The sequence below is a fragment of the Amblyraja radiata genome, chromosome 17 (genome assembly GCF_010909765.2).
Source record: "Amblyraja radiata isolate CabotCenter1 chromosome 17, sAmbRad1.1.pri, whole genome shotgun sequence".
Classification (NCBI taxonomy): domain Eukaryota; kingdom Metazoa; phylum Chordata; class Chondrichthyes; order Rajiformes; family Rajidae; genus Amblyraja; species Amblyraja radiata.
This window is the reverse complement of record NC_045972.1, coordinates 31343757-31357728: the sequence shown is the minus strand read 5'-3', so window position 1 is coordinate 31357728 and position 13972 is coordinate 31343757. Positions and strand designations below refer to the sequence as shown.

Here is a 13972-nt window from a genome sequence, read left to right as displayed (position 1 = left end):
ATCAGGGTTTTTGAACAGACTTTTTAAAAAAAAGAACGGCACGATGGCAGCGTTACGGGCTACATTGGAAACCGTGGCACTTTTGACAAGAGTAGAGAGCCGTTCAGCTCCTATATGGAGAGAGCAAACCTGTTTGCAAACAACATAATGGAAATTAGTGGTGAAGGAGAGATGGTGACTGAAGCAAATAAAGCCGTTTGCGAACGCATGAAAGCGATTCTGCTCACAGAGATCGGTCCTGAAGTGTACAGCACACTTGTGAATCTCCTTGCACCCATAAAGGCAAAAGACGTGCCATTTAATGACATTATAAAGAAGTTGGGGGAGCACTTCAACCCAAAGCCTTTGGAAATTGCAGAAAGCTATAAATTTGGCACTGGAAACCAGAAGCAGAATGAGACAATCAATGAGTACATAGTTGCCTTGAAAAACGTAACTTTGCACTGTAACTTTGGAACCTTTCTCGGAAGCGCACTACGCGACAGATTTGTTTGTGGTCTAGTGGATGAACGAATTCAGTCCAAACTCATGAACACTCCAGATCTTACATTCGAGAAAGCATGCAAGATTGCTACCACAATGGAGATGGCATCAAAGAATGCTTGCGAGTTTCGTCCACCACGGACTGCAGTGGCCGTTTACAGTCACAAGGCAGTGCTTATGGCCAAACCAAGAGGCGCTAAACCAAAACCAAAACCAAAGTATGGCGGGGAGCTGGGTTCAGCCAGTTGTTATCGTTGCAACGGTAATCACTCATCCCAATTTTGTCAGTTCATAATGGCCAAGTGCCAGAAGAAAGGCCATATCGCCTCAGCATGTCGGGCCAAGCTTAAAACAGGAAACCAACAATCTGCGGGAATCAAGCGACAACACCAGAGAAACAAAGTTCCCACAGATACCATTGTTTGAGAGTAAGGTCAAGCTGAGAACCTACTTGGGCAAAGTTTTGGAGACATGTGGACAAATGAACTGTAAAGTTCAGCATAATGGTCAGTCAGTAACACTGCCCATCATAGTGGCCAGCTACAGAAATAAACCAACCCTCCTTGGAAAGGATTGGCTGACTAGAATAGACTGGAAGAACATTTTCAGCGTTGATTTGTCCAAATCACGTCTTGAAAGCATCATAAGCAAATAAGCAGACAGTTAAACGGGAATAACAGGGTACTCTGCACACATTCGACTTAAGCAAGATGTTTGTATAGCTTCATCTTTGTCACCTTCTTAAAGCACATTAGAGACATTGCAAGGGCTGTCCACCATCCATTTTCTCCGGCTGCCCAAGGGTGTGGAGAGACGGTGAGCTGGGTTCACATCAGGTTCAGGAGTGTACTCCTGTATAATGTAACATGCAACGACTCTACCTGATTTGTCAGGACCAGCAACTGTCAGCTGCTCATCCCTTCCGCGTTAAGTTTGGCGGAGAGGGCGTAGTGAGATGCCAATTTGCTTTGTAAAATGCCAAAAATGCTTAATTTTACAAAACAGGCATCCACTGGAGGGTGCCTATATTCCTTGTGCAACCAACATTTCTACAAGCTTTTGTTTAAGGAGGTGACTTATTGGTATAGGTAAAATGTTGCCTGACCAACAGGTAATGGAGAGTGGGCATGAACAGATCTTTCTCTGACTGGCAGGGTGTCGTGGATTATGTACCATGGGAGTTATAGTCACAGAGCTATGCAGTATGGAAACAGGCCCTTCGGCCCACATTGACCATGCTTATCAAGTTGGCACTGGGTGAGTCCCATTTGCCTGCATTTGACCCTTACCCATCTAAATTCTTCCTTTCCACATATCTGATCAAATGTCTTTTGAAAGTAGCAATTGTATTAGCTTCCTCTGGCAGCTCATGCCAGATATGGCCTGCCCTCGGAGTGAAAAGGTTGCCCTGAGATTGCCTCTTCAATCCTTCCCCTCTCACCTTAAGCCTTTGCGTGCTAGATTTAGCATCCTCTACCATGGGAAAAAGACTGAGGATGTTCACTTTATCTATGCTCTCACGGTCTTCCCCACCTCAATAATGTTCCTGGTTAAATGAATGGGCAAAGATCTGCCAAACGGAGTGGAAAAATGTAAAATCGCCTATTTTTATAGGGAAAATAAAAAGCATCTAAATGGTGAAAGATTACAGAGTTCAGAGATGCAGAGGGATCTGGATGTCCTAGTTCATGATTCACAAAAGATTAGGAAAGCTAACAGCATGATGCTGGTTTGAGCGAGGGGAAAGGACTATGACGAGTGAGGTAATGCATCGATTATATTGGGGAGACCTCATTTGGAGTTTAGTCATTGAATAAAGGGTGTTAATGAATTGGAAGTAGTTTAAAGAAGGTTTATTAGACTAACAGCTGAAATGGCGGGATTTATGAGAAAAAGTTAGGCTTGTGTTCACAGGAATTGAGAAGAATGAAGGGGTACATAATTGAAACCGAGTTACTTAGGGGTCTTGATTGCATGAATATGGCAAGGGTATTTCCTCTTGTGGAAAACCTAGAATTAGAATTAGAATTAGATTCCTTTATTGTCATTCAGACCTTTTCGGTCTGAACGAAATTAATGAACCAGGTAAAATTATTAATTTTATGATGTGGTGGATCAAGGAGGAAGCATTGCCTCTTCTGGAAATGTACCCCTGAAAAGGAAGGGACGTCCGAGCTGGTTTACTTGAAGCAGTAATATATCGCAAGCTTCTGGATCTTTATAATGCATCCCCTTGCTGAGACGACAGATCATGGAGGCAATTCATCATGAGTTTATTGCAGTAAGGAGTCAGAGTAAATACATTAGGATGCATTTAGCTGAAGTGTACATAACCTTCACTTCATTAGCTACAATGATCCATTTTTAGTGATCCATTTCATTTGTGCTTTATAACAGCTGCATTTATCTTCCAGACTTGACATCGTTCTATGGTAACACAATTAATGCAGTGTCTGAATACCAGTGATCTGTTGTGACTGAATAATCAAAGTGCCTTTCACACTTTTTGTTAAAAGCCTTTTGCGTTTGTTTATACTATTGATAACATTCAGTTTACCAAGTCAAAATGAGTTAATTTAAACTAGTAATTGATATCTTTTCTGCGCCATGCGATACTTAAAAATCAATACATCTGTAAGCGCATTACTTGACCTGTATTCATCATTTACTTGATTACGCTAAGGCAACATACAATATGTTGAATCTGTGGTGATAAATCTGGAATTTATTGCCACAGAAGTCTATGGTGGTCAAGTCAATTGATATTTTTAAGCCAGAGATAGATAGATTCTTGATTAGTAAGGGTGTCAGGGGTTATGGGAAGAAGGCAGAATGAGGTTGAGGGAAAGATAGATCAGCCTTAATTGAATGGCGGAGAAAACGTGATGGGCCAAATGGCCTAATTCTGCTCCTATCACTTATGAACATGAATAAGAGATTGGTTGGTCAACTGTTGGCTGAGGTGGACATTGAATGTTATGTGAAAGACCTGTGTCAGACTGATAGGATTTTCAAGAGTTTACATGTTGAGAAAGTAGAGCTAGCCTTACCTTTGCTTTATTTTTAAAAGACAAAATCTAAGATGGCTTACCATGAAATATTGATTACCGGCAAAGTAAATTGTGTATGACCAGGCTTGGCTCCAGTCCACTTCAGCTGATAAACTATGAAATAAAGTGCCACTTATGTTTTCTGGGGCTTTCTAAAGCATGATTAATGAAATTCAATTTCCTGTCATGTCCAAATTTCCACACTAAAGGGAGGTGCTGACACAGACTGTTAATGCACAGGTCTTCAATACCATTTGCACTAGAGATTGAAGTTCACCAGTCATAAGTTGGAATTGCTGCCTTATTGAAATGGGTCCAGGAGAAAGTGACATATGACACACTGAAGCATTTGCCTGGGCAATCCACTCAGGTTAACTCATTTACTGTTTAAGAAGGAACTGCAGATGCTGGAAAATTGAAGGTAGACAAAAGTGCTGGAGAAACTCAGTGGGTGTGGTAGCATCTATGCAGCGAAGGAAATAGGCAGCGTTTCGGGCCGAAACCCTTCTTCAGACTGATGTGGGGGGGGGGGGGGGGGGGGCGCGGGGGCGGGAAGTAGAAAGGAAGAGGAGGAGCCAGAGGGCTGAGGGAGAGCTCAGAAGGGGAGGAGACAATAAGGGCTACTGGAAATTGGAGAAGTTCATGCCGTTGGGGTATAAACCAAAGATCTTAGATCTTTGGTATAAACTGCCCAAGTTCCTCCTCCTCTTCCTTTCTTCTTCCCGCCCCCACCCTACATTAGTCTGAAGAAGGGTTTTGGCCTGAAACGTTGCCTATTTCCTTCGCTCCATAGATGATGCCGCACCCGCTGAGTTTCTCCAGAAAAAGTGGAGGAAAAATAACATTGAGGGTTTAAGCATGCTTAATGTGGAATCCTTGGTTTTAACACGATGCTTACTGTGGAGCTCCCTATCTATTGGAAAGATCTAGCCCAATGGATCGGATTTATTTAACTGAAATAAAGATGAAAGGTACAGAGGAAGTTTGCTCTGATTTAGACAAATTGGAAAGACGCTTATGTAACATAAGCGCTAATGTAAGCCATGAATGTCCCATTCGAGTGCTTTCGTTTTGGAAGTACTTGAGAGCAATCCCCAAGCATCTGGCCACCATCCAAATTGACCTTCATTCAGAAAGATGCCATCTTTGATTTAGCCACACTTGTTCCTTAGCTCCAATGTGATGCTGTACTGGTAGTGAAAATTGCATCAGTGAGAGTGTGATCTTTCTTTTATATACCTGTAGTACCTTATACTACATTCAGACAACTCAAAGGTTTTGCACCTTTCAATGTGTTATCACTACAAATCCTGGCAGATGTTCTTCAGAAGATCCCTCAATTATGAGATTAACATCTAGTTACTTGTCTTAATTGTGTTGGTTGTGGGTCAAGTGTTTGTTGGAACACTGGGAATAACATTATTTTCTTTTGAATGGTCATCCCTGAGCTTAAAGCTCGTGGGGATGGTGGGTTTGTTTACAACCCCATTTTAACTCCAGTCCAAACAATATCTCACAGGTTGGGTGGTGATCAGAATCAGAAAGCCTTGTTGAACTATCTGCAGTTGACAGTGCAGTTCAAGTTGTGCAAGGTACCTTTCTGATGTTTGTTCTTATATGATTCCCTTCAACATTTTTCGCATCCACTCCCTACATAGGGACAATCTACAGAGGCTAATTAACCCACAAACCCCTACTGTGGGATATGGGAGGAAACCGGAGGAAATCCACGCAGTTACGAGTAGAATACGCAAACTCCACACAGACAGCACCCGAGGTCAGGGTTGAGCCTGAGTCTCTGGCTCTGTGAGACCTGCTGTGTCACTGTGTCACCCAACTTGACAACTGGCCTATTGTCTTAGAGGTCTTGCAGTAAGATAGCGCTCCATTTTACAAGGTAAGTGGACCACAAAGGTTTGAGGAGTCTGGTATAGAAACATAGGAAATAGGTGCAGGAGTAGACCATTTGGCCCGTCGAACCAGCACCGCCATTCAATATGATAATTGCTGATCATCCTAAATCAGTACCCCGTTCCTGCTTTCTCCCCATATCCCTTGATTCCATTTGCTGGAAACTAGAATGTGAACCAGGCAGCCTGGTGTCAAATGTTGTGAAATTGTTATATTTGGCCGGAATGACAAACCTTTTGGTAGCAACAGCAAAAGCATGTAATTCACAGAGCCCATTAATGGATCACAAATCATCCAAAGAAGAGGATATTAATGTACTGCATTGTCCGCCTTGGAAGGTGAGAAAGAAAAGTGAGGGGCTGTAGCCGGGAGCGGACGGGGCCAGGGGCGGAAATCACTGTCTAAACATGGGGGGGAACACAATTTATTGGCGGCCGCGCGTACACACACTCGCGAGATATCGGAGGATTCGGCCATGTGCCCTGTGGACGGTAACATCGGGAACTGACCTGGTTGGTGACCGACTCCGATCTCCAGCAACAGCAGCTTCGTATGCCCCGAATCGTTTGCGGGGTTTCATCGCCCGGCGCGGCTTAAAACCGGCAGCGGGATCTTCCATCCCCCGGCGGGGGCTTCAACATCGGGAGCCTCGATCGCCTCGTCGCAACAATTTGACCGCGGAGCGATGGAAGATCTCGCCAATGGGCCGATTCAAACTCCACTCTACGATCTATGCTCCACCAGGACGTCTCCCTCCTCCAATCACCACGCTCTATCCTCAGTCCCACCCCCCTACTTACGCATTTCACCGACACCTCCCTCCTCCAATCACTGCGCTGAATCATCATGTCCCCCCCCCCCCCACTGCCTGCTGATCGACATCTCTCTCGTCCAATCGGCGCCCTCGATCATCAGTCCCACCCCCACTGTCTCACAGAAAGCGGAGATTTTTAATAGATTTTTTTTCACCGGATTTAAAATCCGGATTACAAAACATGGGGGGGGGGGGAGATTGTCCCCCCACCTCTCAAAACATGGAGGGGACATGGTCCCCTGTCCCCCCCATGGGTGGGGCAACAGTCCGTGGTGGAGGGGGGCCAACGATGGGGGGGGGGGGGGGCCGGTAGTGGCCGGTGGTTGGGAGGGGAGGCAAATCGGTGGCTGATGGGAGGGGAAGGGGCCCTGCAGTGTCCAGGTGCGTGTTGTCGTTGGCGGCAAACTGAGGGGGAGAGCTGACGGCCGGAGGCTGTGGCGCGGGCCATGTCAGCCGGACAGTAGAGTAGCTGAGGGTCGAGAGGGTCCTGACATCACCTATCCATGTTCTCCAAAGATGCTGACTGACCTGCTGAATTACTCCAGCATTTAGTGTCATGTTGTGTATTAACCATCATCTACAATTCTTTGATTCAACTACAAACAATACCTTACTCGGTGGACAATCAGCAATAACTGACACCACTCCCCCCCCCCGTGGTCTGTTATTGCAAGAGGTTTACTGTATTATTTTTCTAATTGTATTTGAGACGATTGCAGAGTTAACAATCATCGGCATAGTGGAGCAGCTGATAGAGAAACTGCCTGACAGCGCAGAGACCTGAGTTCAATCCTGACCCTGGGTGCTGTTTGTGTGGAGTTTGTAAGTTCTCAATGTGACTGTGTCGGTCTGCTCTACTTTCTTCCCACATTCACTAAGATGTGTGGGTTTGTAGGCTAATTAGACTCTGTAAATTTCCCCTAGTGTTTAGGGAGTGGATGAGAGAGTTGGATAACATAGAACTAGCGTGAATGGGTGATCAATGGTTGGTGGGCCGAAGTGCCTTTTTCCATGCTATATATCTCCAAACAGGGATAATTTATGAGAATGGCCTGATACTGAGCTCATTGATGTAACTCAGCAAGATTCTGTTATAGTCTGTGATCAGTAGGTTGTATAGGTCCTTCAATCCAATTGCCCTTGACTGTAGTTTGACTGCTCCAAATCTGCATGTATAATGTTGAATTGTCCTCTTAAAATTCCAATGAGTTATCGGGAGGATCCTTGGGTTATAATTTATGAAATGGTGAAAGTTCATGCACAGTATCGTGAGAATGTAATGTAGTTCGGCATAGCTGTAGCAGTTAAAATATGATATTTGATCCTATCTAGTCTGCTGCAACAGCAATAGAAAAATGAGGGAAATGCTCCGTTTAGATAGCATCTTAGGACAGAGATATTGTCATCATTTCAGGCCGACGACCTCTCATTAGGTTTTTAATCCTTCCAGATGATGGCTGTGGGGAAAGACTAAAGCAAAACCTTCTTAAAGATTTAAAGTTTATACATTTAGTTATTTGTGAAGCCCCAGGATTGAAGCATAGATTGGAAGGTCATGTATGATCGAGGGAATAGATTCTATTTGTGGTTGATTAGCCAGGGCCAAGCCAAGGAAAATTGTATAAAATTAGAAAATATAAACAGATTAAGCTTTTGATTTGACAGGCTTCAACTTCACAAATCATCTTCGAACTATTGTTTTGCTGCACACATTGAAAAGGAAGCTGGGTGAAAGCCAAGTGTGGAAGGATTTTTCCTTTACGGGAGGAAGCCAGGGCCAAGTATCTTGTCCTAACAGTTCTAGCAATTTATTAGGGTTGACTCGGGAATTGTAGCAGAATTTCCCAACGTACGAGAGAACATATTTTTCCCCATATGTCTTTTTGTTTACACACTATTAATGTGCCCAACAGATATTAAAATGATTTTAATTTTAAAATGTCTCCAAATTCAAATACAATTTCAGCTGAAGCTTTCTCGGCACAGTGCAATTATTTCTCCAGCAGAATGCAGTTAATTGAGGATAATTGGATCAAGCAAATTTTGTAAAGGTGGTCCATTTTCCTTATGTAAATATGATAACTAATTGTGATTGATGGGGAGATTGCACAGTCATCTGTATTCTCTACAAGGCTGGTAGCGGTCAAGATGCTGAGTCTTTAATTTAGCAACATAGTGCGTTGACGACCTTGGGGTGGGATTGTTTTGTTGAAATTGATGCTGTTTTGAGATTGCACCACATAGCTATAGAATAGGTTGAATGGGCCAGTTGGTCTTTGCCTATGTTTTTTCATCCATTTGTACTCTGCATAGTGTGGAACATCCTTTAGAAACCTGACCCAATGCCTCCTTCCTCGTGACTTAAGCACCATCTATTTGGTGTTTATACTTCATGTTGAAGTTTTTAAATCGGACATTTGTGTTGAAGCTTTATTCGCAGATTGTGAGAACTTGTTATTGCAACCATCCATTACTCTATAAACTGCCGTGTGTTGTATGCAAACTAAGTTCAACATTTAAAAGTAACTGGCTTTGTTCAAAGTATGCAGACAACGCTTTCATTGGGGTGTTAGGACCCTCAGTCCACTCTGTAGTAAATATGTTGGATATCCTTGAAAGGCTGAGATGGCATTGAAAGGGAGGTAAGGGAGTCTGGTCAAACAGGGTGAGGAGAATGGTAGAAGATGCCTGTCCTTGAACCAGAACAAGCAGACAGAGTCAAGCACAGCACTCTTCACTAACTAGCTAAACCAGCAGGAGTAAGAAGTCACGCAGTAATGTTCTGTTCCCACCCACCAGAACTTGTCTGCAGCCTCGCAGCAGCTGGCAAATCCATCTACATCCATCCCAATCGGTCGGCCATATGCCCATTCCTGTGCACGTGGTATCCATTAATCAGACCTTGGAATAATTTTTTTAACTGCTTTCATGTTACCCCACTGGTCTACATTTGATGATACGTGACAGAGCAGATTGTTTATTGTGTAATTAAGGAAGTGGCTCAGGGGACAGTTACTGTAACAGCTTGCTTTGCTTTACAAGTACCTACTCTAACCTGTCGTCCGAGCCTTGCCTAAGCACTGGAGGTCAGTCATGGCAGTAATGTGTTAGCACGGAGCATTATATTTTACTAGACCAAGTGCAGACCCGTTGGGTCTGCTCCCCCAACGCAGCCGTTCCCTACCCGTAGCCCCCACGGGAGACGTGGTCCTCCAACTCAAGCCGTTCCCGAAGATAAGATTGCAGCACTCAGCAGTGCGGCTGTTTTTAAATGGCGTCTTTGAGGCGAGAGGCGGGCGCCAGCAGCCGTTATGGTCGCAGGCCAGCAGGAGGCGACAAAATGAGTGAGTGGGGGGGAGAAGGATTTTATAAAAAATGTGTACATAAACACGACGAAATTTAATCAGGAGTGGATACTTGGAATGAAAAGTGAAATCTCTACCGAAATGGAAAAAACTGGGCGTTTCTGCTTCTGGTATTGGCGTAGCAACGAATCAAAGGCTGGCACCCACGTCAGGCAGAAACACACACACAGTTTTAATATTATATAGATAATCTTGGAATGTGTGAAATAGGAGAACGGCTTTGTTTACGTACATTCAGATAATTTAACATTAATATCTTTGTATACATAATAAACTATGCGCCTTTTATAATGAATGGTAATGAACTCCGGAATGGCTCGCATATAACAGGAAGAGAGAGTGGAGGCAGTATCTGATGTTTAATGTCTTCTCACGTTTGTCAATTATCTCAACTTTGTTACGCTGAAATATGTCTCCTCTGCAGATTAATCATTTAGAACTGCAGTAAATCCTCGTTAACCCTCTTTATAACAGATTTTGGTTATAACGGACAGAGCATCCCCTCGTTAATCAGACACCACTGTCTCTTTAAGAACACAGGCTGCTAGTTATACTGTAGAGGCCATAGAAATTGACAAGCAATCGCTTCGATTGACACGTGCAATGATAAAGGATGCAAAGTGCTGGAGTAAATCAGCAGGTCTAGCAGCAGCACTGGAGAGCATTATAAGTGACATTTTGGGTCGAGTTTGTTACATATATCCACCACCCTCCATTTAAAGAAGTTCTCCGTCAGGCCCCATTTAAATCTTTCCCCTCACCTTAAACATATGCCACCTAGTTTTTGATTCCCCTACCCTGGGAAAAGGCTGTTTGCAGTCACCTTATCTATATCCCTCATGATGTTTTACATCTCTATGGTCATCCTTTAGTCTCCTACACACATGTGATAAAGTTGTAGCCTGCCTAACCACTGAGGCCCTCGAATCCTGGCAATATTCTCAGTAATCGTCAGTAATCCTTAAACTTGTACCCAAGATGGCGCCTGCCTGCGGCGACTTTTGTGGAGCTCCGGAAAATAAAAGGCTCAACTACAACTTCCAACAACTTACCTGGATCAGAAAAACGGCAGAAATCGGTGCCGTTTCGGACACGCTGCTTGAGATCCTCAAGGCTCTCGCAATTTCGCGAACTCCCGCAGCTGCGGGAACCCAGGACTTTAAACTTTCCCACACTGGCTGTGGAACTCCCGACCCGACTGTGGATCACAGGTACTGTACCTTGAAACCCCGGGATGACCCCCAGAGCCGACGGGCTGGATCTCCCAGCAACAACGGAGCTGCAGTTGCCGACTTTGAGGGAATCCCCGTTCGTTACGGAGCTGGAGCTGCCGTCTGTGAGGGAATCCCCGTTCCAGCGCAGGTCCGCAGAAACAGCAGGTACAGCAAGTACAGTACCTGGAAACAAAGGGGAAGCCTCCATTGTGTCCGGAAACGTGGCCGTCGGGCAGGACTTCAGGTCAGAATGAAGCGCAGGGGCCTCCGGCCCCCTCTCCCAACTATCCTACTGGCTAATGTACAGTCCCTTGAAAACAAAGTGGAGGACTTAAGGGCAAGACTGCTTTATCAAAGGGAGCTGAGGGAATGCTCTGTGTTCTGTTTCACAGAGACATGGCTCACCCCCAGCTCCCCAGACTCAGCGGTCCAGCCTGAAGGGTTCTCCATCCACCGCATGGACCGTACCCTGGCATCTGGGAAAGGGAGAGGAGGGGGCGTCTGCCTCATGGTCAACTCTGCGTGGTGTTCCGACGTGGCAGTCCTGTCCAACTCCTGCTCTCCACACCTTGAACATCTGGCGGTGAAGTGCCGTCCCTTCTACCTCCCGAGAGAATTCACCTCCGTTATCCTGACCGCGGTCTACATCCCACCCCAGGCAGACGTCCATCTGGCACTGGAGGAGCTGCAGGCCGTGGTCAACAAACACCAGACGTCTTACCCCGAGGCATTTACCACCATTGCTGGGGACTTCAATAAGGCGAACCTCAAGAAATCACTCCCCAACTTCCACCAACATGTCTCCTGCTGCACCAGAGGACCTAACACCCTCGACCACTGCTACACCACCATCAAGAATGCCTATCGTTCTATCCCTCGCCCTCACTTCGGTAAATCCGACCATACCGCGGTGCTGCTTCTTCCTGCCTACAAGCAGCAATTAAAGAGCGCACCCCCAGAAGTGAGGACAGCACAGAGCTGGTCGGGGGGGGGGCAGAAGAACAACTCCAGGACTGTTTGGAGTCTGTAGACTGGGCAATGTTCAAGGACTCGGCAACGGACTTGAACGAATATGCCACAGTCGTTACAAACTTCATAAAGAAATGTGTGGAGGACTGCATCCCTACAAAAACCTTCCGAGTGTTTCCCAATCAGAAACCTTGGATGAACTTTGAGATCCGCACTCTCCTGAAGTCCAGACACAGGGCATTCACCTCCGATGATACAGTGGCCTACATGAAGACCAGATACGACCTTGGTAAGGCCATCAAAAAGGCCAAAAGGGACTTCTGCTCCAAACTGGAGGACGAGACAGATGTTCGGCAGCTGTGGCAGGGTCTGAATGCAATCACCTCCTACAAGGCAAAACCAGGAGGCAGCTCGAATGCCGGTGTAACATCACTCCCTGACGAGCTCAATGCGTTTTACGCACGCTTTGACAGGGAGAATACTGATGTGCCTTCCCGATCCCCCATTCGCTGCGATGGCATTTCAGTCTCAGTCATAGAGGCCGATGTCAGGAAATCCTTCAGAGGGGTGAACCCCCGAAAAGCACCTGGTCCTGATGGTATACCCGGTCGTGTTCTAAAAACCTGCGCGGACCAACTGGCGGGAGTTTTTACTGACATTTTGAACCTCTCACTTCTGAGGTCTGAGGTCCCCACCTGCTTTAAAAGGGCATCAATTATACCGGTGCCCAAGAAGAGTAAGGTGACATGCCTCAATGACTATCGACCAGTGGCACTAACGTCGGTGGTGATGAAGTGCTTTGAGAGGTTGATCATGGAGCAAATCAACTCCTACATCGACAAAAACCTGGACCCACTGCAGTTCGCGTACCGCCACAACAGATCAACGGTGGATGCGATCTCGCTGGCCCTCCACTCCGCACTGGACCACTTGGACAACAAAAACTCATATGTCAGGCTGTTATTCATTGATTACAGCTCGGCATTTAACACAATCATCCCCTCCAAACTGGTTACCAAACTCGCAGAACTGGGTCTCTGCGCATCCCTCTGCAACTGGATCCTTGACTTCCTCGTCCACAGACCACAGTCTGTTCGTATTGGTGGAAATGTGTCAGCCTCAATAACAATCAGCACGGGAGCACCTCAAGGCTGCGTGCTCAGCCCCCTGCTGTACTCACTCTATACCCATGACTGCGTAGCGAACCACAGTGCGAACTCCATCATCAAGTTCGCTGACGACACCACTATTGTGGGGCGTATCACTGATGGGGATGAGTCAGAGTACAGAAGAGAGATCGAGCAACTGTCCATATGGTGCCAGCGCAATAACCTGGCCCTCAACACCAGCAAAACCAAGGAACTGATTGTGGATTTTGGAAGGAGTAGGAGGGGGACCCACAGCCCCATTTATATCAACGGGTCGATGGTTGAAAGGGTCAAGAGCTTCAAATTCCTGGGCGTGCACATCTCTGAAGATCTTTCCTGGTCCGAGAACACTAATGCAATCATCAAAAAAGCACATCAGCGCCTCTACTTCCTGAGAAGATTACGGAGAGTCGGATTGTCAAGGAAGACTCTCTCTAACTTCTACAGGTGCACAGTCGAGAGCATGCTGACCGGTTGCATCGTGGCTTGGTTCGGCAATTTGAGCGCCCTGGAAAGGAAAAGACTACAAAAAGTAGTAAACACTGCCCAGTCCATCATCGGCTCTGACCTTCCTTCCATCGAGGGGATTTATCGCAGTCGCTGCCTCAAAAAGGCTGGCAGTATCATCAAAGACCCACACCATCCTGGCCACACACTCATCTCCCTGCTACCTTCAGGTAGAAGGTACAGGAGCCTGAAGACTGCAACAACCAGGTTCAGGAATAGTTACTTCCCCTCAGCCATCAGGCTATTAAACCTGGCTCGGACAAAACTCTGATTATTACCAACCACTTTCTGTTATTTGCACTATCAGTTTATTTATTCATGTGTGTATATATTTATATCATGGTATATGGACACATTTTATCTGTTTTGTAGTAAATGCCTACTATTTTCTGTGTGCTTAAGCAAAGCAAGAATTTCATTGTCCTATACAGGGACACATGACAATAAACTCACTTGAACTTGAACTTGAACTTGCATTCTTTCCAACTTAATGGCATCTTTCCTGTAGCAG

At 45.6% G+C, this 13972-nt stretch overlaps 1 protein-coding gene across 2 annotated transcripts in view; it reads left to right on the top strand.

The window, feature by feature from the left end:
- Positions 1-13972, top strand: part of vac14 (VAC14 component of PIKFYVE complex) — a 246888-nt gene that overhangs the window by 76216 nt on the left and 156700 nt on the right. The window lies entirely within an intron of this gene.